The sequence below is a fragment of the Meles meles genome, chromosome 10 (assembly GCF_922984935.1).
Source record: "Meles meles chromosome 10, mMelMel3.1 paternal haplotype, whole genome shotgun sequence".
In the NCBI taxonomy this organism is placed as follows: domain Eukaryota; kingdom Metazoa; phylum Chordata; class Mammalia; order Carnivora; family Mustelidae; genus Meles; species Meles meles.
In genome coordinates, this window is record NC_060075.1 from 62,600,897 (window position 1) to 62,607,429 (window position 6,533).

The following is a 6,533-nucleotide window of genomic DNA, read 5'->3' on the forward strand; positions in this document are numbered from 1 at the left end:
AATGGAAGGTGAGGTCGGGATATAGCTTGTGCTTCTTTACTCATCTGTAGAGATAAATACACTTCTTGAGAAGTTTTAAAGATGAAAACCAAATTACCAGTTTTCTTCCTTTCAGAGAAGTGCCCTTGAGCAACAGATAAAAGTTACAGTATTTCCCATTACACTAATTCAGACATCACATGATGTATTTCAAGCTTTTAACCCAATTTTGTATGTAACGTGTTTCATGTTTATTCTATGTAGAAACTAACTTAGAGTTCTTACCATCTTCAGTGGCTTTGAAAAATGGTTAAAGGACAGAGAGAGAGGACAGTTTTCAGAGATAAATAATTTCGTACAATAGTCCTTTTTGTCAAGGATGTTTTTTCTTCCATTATTCATCTTTTAAAACATAGTTTCAAGACTCTGAAAATCCTGCAGGAGAATTTGAAACTGTCTCTTCTCTTCAAGTCTAGATTGGAAGTCTAGCAAGAGAAAAGGACCCCATTAGTGGTTCCCTTAGCTTTCTCCTGGGCTGACTCCAGTTTTTGGCAATGGGACCAGACTTACACTTTGGGCATCATTCACAGAAAATGCTTTCTCAACTATCAAGGCCTCATACTCTCATACACTGAGTTGCTATGAGATTATGATGAGGCACTGTAACTTTGGGCAAGTAACAGAATCTTTCTGTGTAACACATATAACTATTTCCCACTTTGTAAAACATGCATCTCTTAAATACATATGCAATTCCCTTAAGTTGACGCACTTGGTTCAGTCTTAGTGTGGTGCTGGTCACAAAAAAGAGAGTCCATTCTAATTGCATTATGATTTCAGTCACTTAGAGTATTTCCTGAATACTGTAGACAATACTCCTCAGAAATTTTTAATATCCTTATTTTTCTTCCCCCACTCACTTGTCCTCACCCATCACAACAGCTTGAATAGCAAATCTTTGTTCCTCCAAACACACAGCTTGGACACCCCCAAGGCTATTATGTTTATTCTTCTCTTCCTCTGTGTTCTTGGGCAACTTCTATCCCCACCTTCTGACACCTCCTGTTTCTGCCTCCCCTGATTCACCATCACAAGACTAGAAGAGCCTGTCTAATGTGGCAAGACATTCCCTAGAAAATGAAGGAAAAGATTGCGTCTTCTTTAGGGAACTGAAGAGAAGACATACAAGCCCATTGTCCTCCCATATAAACACTTAATTCTTCACTACACAATAAATTCAATAGGTCGCAATGTGGGTGGTTTAAAAAAAAGAAAGTACTGGGTTTTTGGTTCTACAAAAAATGTATCCATAATGATCAGAGTACATCTGAAGTAAGGTATGTGGGCCACATTTTAGAAGTATTGTACACAAACTAGAATGTATTCCAAAAAGAATGTGAGACTCAAGGAAGAAATTTAAGTATTATATGAACTAGGATTAAAGATTAATAAAGTTAAAAATTGATAATATGACAATATAATGAATTGGGCTCTTCAAAAGCTCAAACTGAGGGGAGATGAAAGAATATCATTTGTTTCAAGGGTCAATGAATGAAACCTACAGGGAGACAAATTCAGTTTATGAAAGTAATGTTCCCAAGTATTACCCCAAACTATAGATTTTGCTTTAGGGGTTTATGATGTTTCTAACAATGTAAATATTGAAGCGTAAGCTGGATAACCACTGGAAAAGGATGTTATGTGTTTTGTCCCTATGGAATTCTTATAATTCTAGTATATATTCTCATCTTCTAGAATTTGACTTGATAATATAATTCCTTGATTTTGCCCAAATTTCTTCCACAGACTCCATTTCCAAGCTCAGGAAACCTGGATAGATTTAGCATTGACTATATATATTTTTTTAACTTCAAAATGGATGTTTAAGATTTACATGCATATTTTGTTGTACGATGGAAGTTTTGCTTATTACAAACCAATACCATAATATTTAGTCACTAAAAGAGTCTTTTATTCTTCCCACAGTAATGAAATAAACTGTATGCAAGCATAAAAATGAGGGAAGGAACTATGAAGATACATGCCGAAATGTCTCTATCTAACCTCAGGAACTACAAGGTAATGTATTTATGAAGCAGTGAAACACAAATCAAGAAACTCGGGACCAGTCAAGAGCTTTGAAAAGTAGAACGAGTCAGTTACTTTATGTATAAAATGAAAGAGTTGGTTGGAGCGCCTGGGAGGCTCAGTGGTTTAAATCTCTGCCTTTGGCTAAGATCTCAGAGTCCTGAGATCCAGCCCCACATCGGGCTCTCTGCTCAGCAGGGAACCTGCTTCTCCCTCCCCCTCTGCCTGCCTCTCTAGGCCTACTTGTGATCTCTGTCTGCTAAATAAATAAATAAGATCTTTTTAAAAAAAAAATGAAAGAGCTTTAATGGATGGTGCTGATACATTCCAGTTCTGGGGAGACCAACTGGTCCCAGTTTGTCTGAGATGTTTAAACTCCAATCCCACATCAGGTAATCCCCTCAGTCCCTGGCAAAACTGGACGGTTGGCAAGTGATTACAAGGTTTAAAATATTCTCCAAAAAATTTACAATTATATTTATAATCAAATATCTGTCTTTTCTGGGGTGGAAAAGAGTAAAACAATTTTTTTTAAAGATTTTATTTATTTATTTGACAGTCAGAGATCACAAGTAGGCAGAGAAGCAGGCAGAGAGGAGGAAGCAGGATTCCTGCCAAGCAGAGAGCCCGATGCAGGGCTCGATCCCAGGACCTGGGATCATGACCCGAGCCGAAAGTAGAGGCTTTAACCCAATGAGCCACCCACGTGCCCCTAAAACAATTTTTTTTAAGTTTGCCTTTTACATTCTTATTCCAAATACTACCACAATGTCTACTTTTTAAAAAAGTGATAATTTTAAGTGTGGAGTATTATGTGGGTAATAAGTATACAGATTCATACCAGATAATAAAGTATGGGAAGACAAAGAACATGTTTTCTTATATTATGTGTATCTGTAAGGCTTACACCACAAGAAAAGTTGGAAGAAACTACAGTGAAATCCATTGACCTGCAAGTTAACTGTGTGTCATTTCTATAAATAATCATGAGCCTAATTATGAACACACAGTTGATTGTTTTGCAATACACACAGGCATATAAAAAGCTTACCCTATTTTGCCAAATTAAAAAACAGTATTAATGAAATAAGGAGAGGAAGGAGATGAAGAAAGATGAGGCATGGGGGAGGAAAACAAAAAATTCAGTTAAGGGAAGGGGAACCTTTCTATAGGTTCTGTACTTTCTATACTTGAGGAAATGCTTCCTGAACTGGAGAACTAAAGTAGTCATGGATTCTTTCTTTTCTTCTATCCCCTTGATTTTTTTTTTTTTTAAGCTGCATGATCAGAAAAAATGTTACGTCTCCATAATTGTGACTTACAGCTATACCAAAGAGAAAAAACTTGTGATAAATTATTCAGATTCAATTAGCTGATTTTGCTTAGCTTTTTACATGTTTAGACATAATTAATGAAATGAATATATACTTTTAAAAGTAATTCATTAGGGATTTTTTTTAAATCCGATTTTCTAAAGCACTTGACTTCAAATGCTGTTTTAATTGGCATTGGTGATAATATATTTTTATATTATATTTTTAAGCTTCAAAAAACACTTCAAAATTCTTTTGATGTTTCATTAGGTAATGTGAAATAATACATTAAAGAATGTTTAACAATTTTGACACACCTCAAAATAGTGTGTTGTAGTTCTGTGAAAAAAATGAAAGTCATTCTTATTTATCAGTTAAATTCATTAGATGTGAATTTAGTAAGTACTGGGAGTGGAGTTTTGGAAGAATTTCTTATGCATTCCTTTTAAAAATTTACTATTTTGATCTTGTACAAATAGCTACTGAGCATTCAGACAGTGTATTATAAGATATACACATTTCTATGAGAATTAAAAGTCAGATGCTCAATAACCTAAGTGACGAATTAGCAACTAAGAAGCAAGTTGTTGCCTTTAGATAAAATAAATATAGCTAGGTAGTCTGATCCCTACCCAAATATTTAGTAACCTTAAATGATCTTCACATGTATTTACATTGACACACTGTTAATTCCTACGCAATTATCTTCAGAAAATATTCCACATTCTTCAGGTCCCTCATCTATCTTCTAATATCCCACACCTAAACACAGTGAATGACCTTGTCCCTTCTTCCGAGAAAAAGTATATCAAAAAGGTGGTTCATTTTCATCTCTTCTGTCAAAAATCCCATGTGATTTGTTCACTTTAAGTTGAAAAAAATATATGGAAGGCAAATTTTAACGCTTTGAAGACAGAGGATATAAAATCTACCAAATAATGACCAAGACCTGATACACTTATTTTACCCAAAGAGCTGATTTAACAATTAGTCCAACATAGTCCACTGATATACAATTGATACTATAAAAGGAACTTGTGAAATTATTCACTATGAAAAATTCCATTAACTTCATTTTATAATGGAGATAAAATATTGATACATGTCTAAGAAGTGACTCAGAGTCACATCTTGTGACTGTCACCTACTTTATCATTGACTATGACTTCCTGAGCTCCTCCGATTCCATTTCCTCAGTTCCCCTGGAAAGAGTACCTAAGTGTTTCTATCTACTTAGCTCTGCTCCACCCTTCCAAAGGGGTAGGGACAGTTGATTTCAAGGACAAAGTAGTAGCCTTTAGGAAAAAATCAAGATGTCAACCAAGTCTTAAGAAAGATCTGTCAGTAAAACTCCAAGATTATCAAGATGCTATTTTCATTCTTCCCTGTCTCTTTAGCTGGGCTTTTTATGTTTCTCCCTTTTCTAGTGGCCTTTGGCTATACCATATCCCAACATTATATGCTATAATGCCTGCCACGTGTTTTTACTTTCTGGCTGGCTATCATTTTCAGTACCAATACCAAAGATAGCACCTGATTGAACTACTTTAGTCAAGTGTTTTATCTCTTGTTCCATAAATATGGCCTAAGGAGGAATGGGGAGGTCCCAGTGCACATGACTAGATGACAGAGTACAGAGACAGTATGTATGAAATCATAGAAAATAGTGTTGTATAATTAGCAATTGAATAGCAATTGAACAAACTGTAATCTCATTAAGGATAGATCCCTTCACATGAAATGTAATAAATAGAAAGTCACTACTTAAACATAATTCTCAGTTCCATTCTTTAGTGAAGGTCCAACTGTGGGTAAAAGAACCCAGAAGAACATACAACATAAATTAGTAAAATGGTATGAATGGGATATCGCTCTCAGACTATATCGTGAATAGAATCCTAAGTCTAATAAGTACTTATGTATCTGTCTTCTGAAAATGTAGGTTTTCATCGCAAATCTAGATTAAATTTTAAGCCACTATGACCAGGTCTTGTTTACCACCATTTAGGGTAACAATCTCTAGTAGATTGTATCCTCACTCAGGACTTGCCTCTGGTTCAGATATTGTTCCAACAAACCATTAGAAAGATTATCTTTTCAACAAGCATTTCTTAATGTAGGCCTGCGGGAATAGTAATTTTTCCATTCCCTAATGAAATACTTGGCAACGAAGCAGAGGTGATTATGGGGAAAATGGCAGCCACATATCCCTCAGCTAACATACATGATGCCATGAAATAATTAAAGTTTGAAGGTTCACAGTTGATGGAGAATATAGTCTACCTGGTTGATATTACAGTGAGAATTCACAGGGGGTTTGTCATTTTTGAGTCTAATAATATACACTTTGTTGGGTTCAAAATTGTTTCTTGGCCAACTTAAAAATTTTTTTAGTCATGTATATTCAAGATCTACAACATGATAATTTGATATACATATATACATTACAGGATTACTATCATCAAGCTAATTAACCTAACTTATCCTCACATAGCTACCTTTCTGGTGTGTAGTGAGAACACCTAAAATCTCTTGGCAAATTTCCAGTTTTCAATACTATATTATTTACTACAGAATAATGTCACATGCTGTGCATTCTATCATCTCGACTAACGGCAACCTTACACCATTTGACCAGCATCTCCCCACTTCCCCCACCTCCCTGCCCCCGTGAACCACTATCCTACACTCTTCCTCTCTGTATTTCACCTTTTCAAATTCAACTTCCGTGAGTAACAGTAGTTTTCTTCTTTCTGCATCTGGTTTACTTTGCTAAGCATAATGTCTCCCGGGTTCACCCATGTCGTTGCAAATGGCAGGATCTCACTTGGTAAAGCTGAGTGACATTCACGTGTGTGCACACGCACCCCCTGGTAGACTTCTTACAAGGCACTGTAAGTGTATCAAGGAACACCACTTTCCTCCTTGAAATACAAAGCATTTGGATGAGACTGGAGTTTCAGCAATAGGAAACGTATGTTTCCCTTTTAAAATGCTATTTTAAAATTCTAGAAGACAAATTCAAGTTTTTATATATTAAAAAAAAAAAAACCTATCAGGTTGAAGCGATGGTAGATCTTCGGAATCATAATACATAGGTAACATTTATCTTTTACTGTGAGAGAGTAAGAAATTCCAGATGGTTTTTCAGAA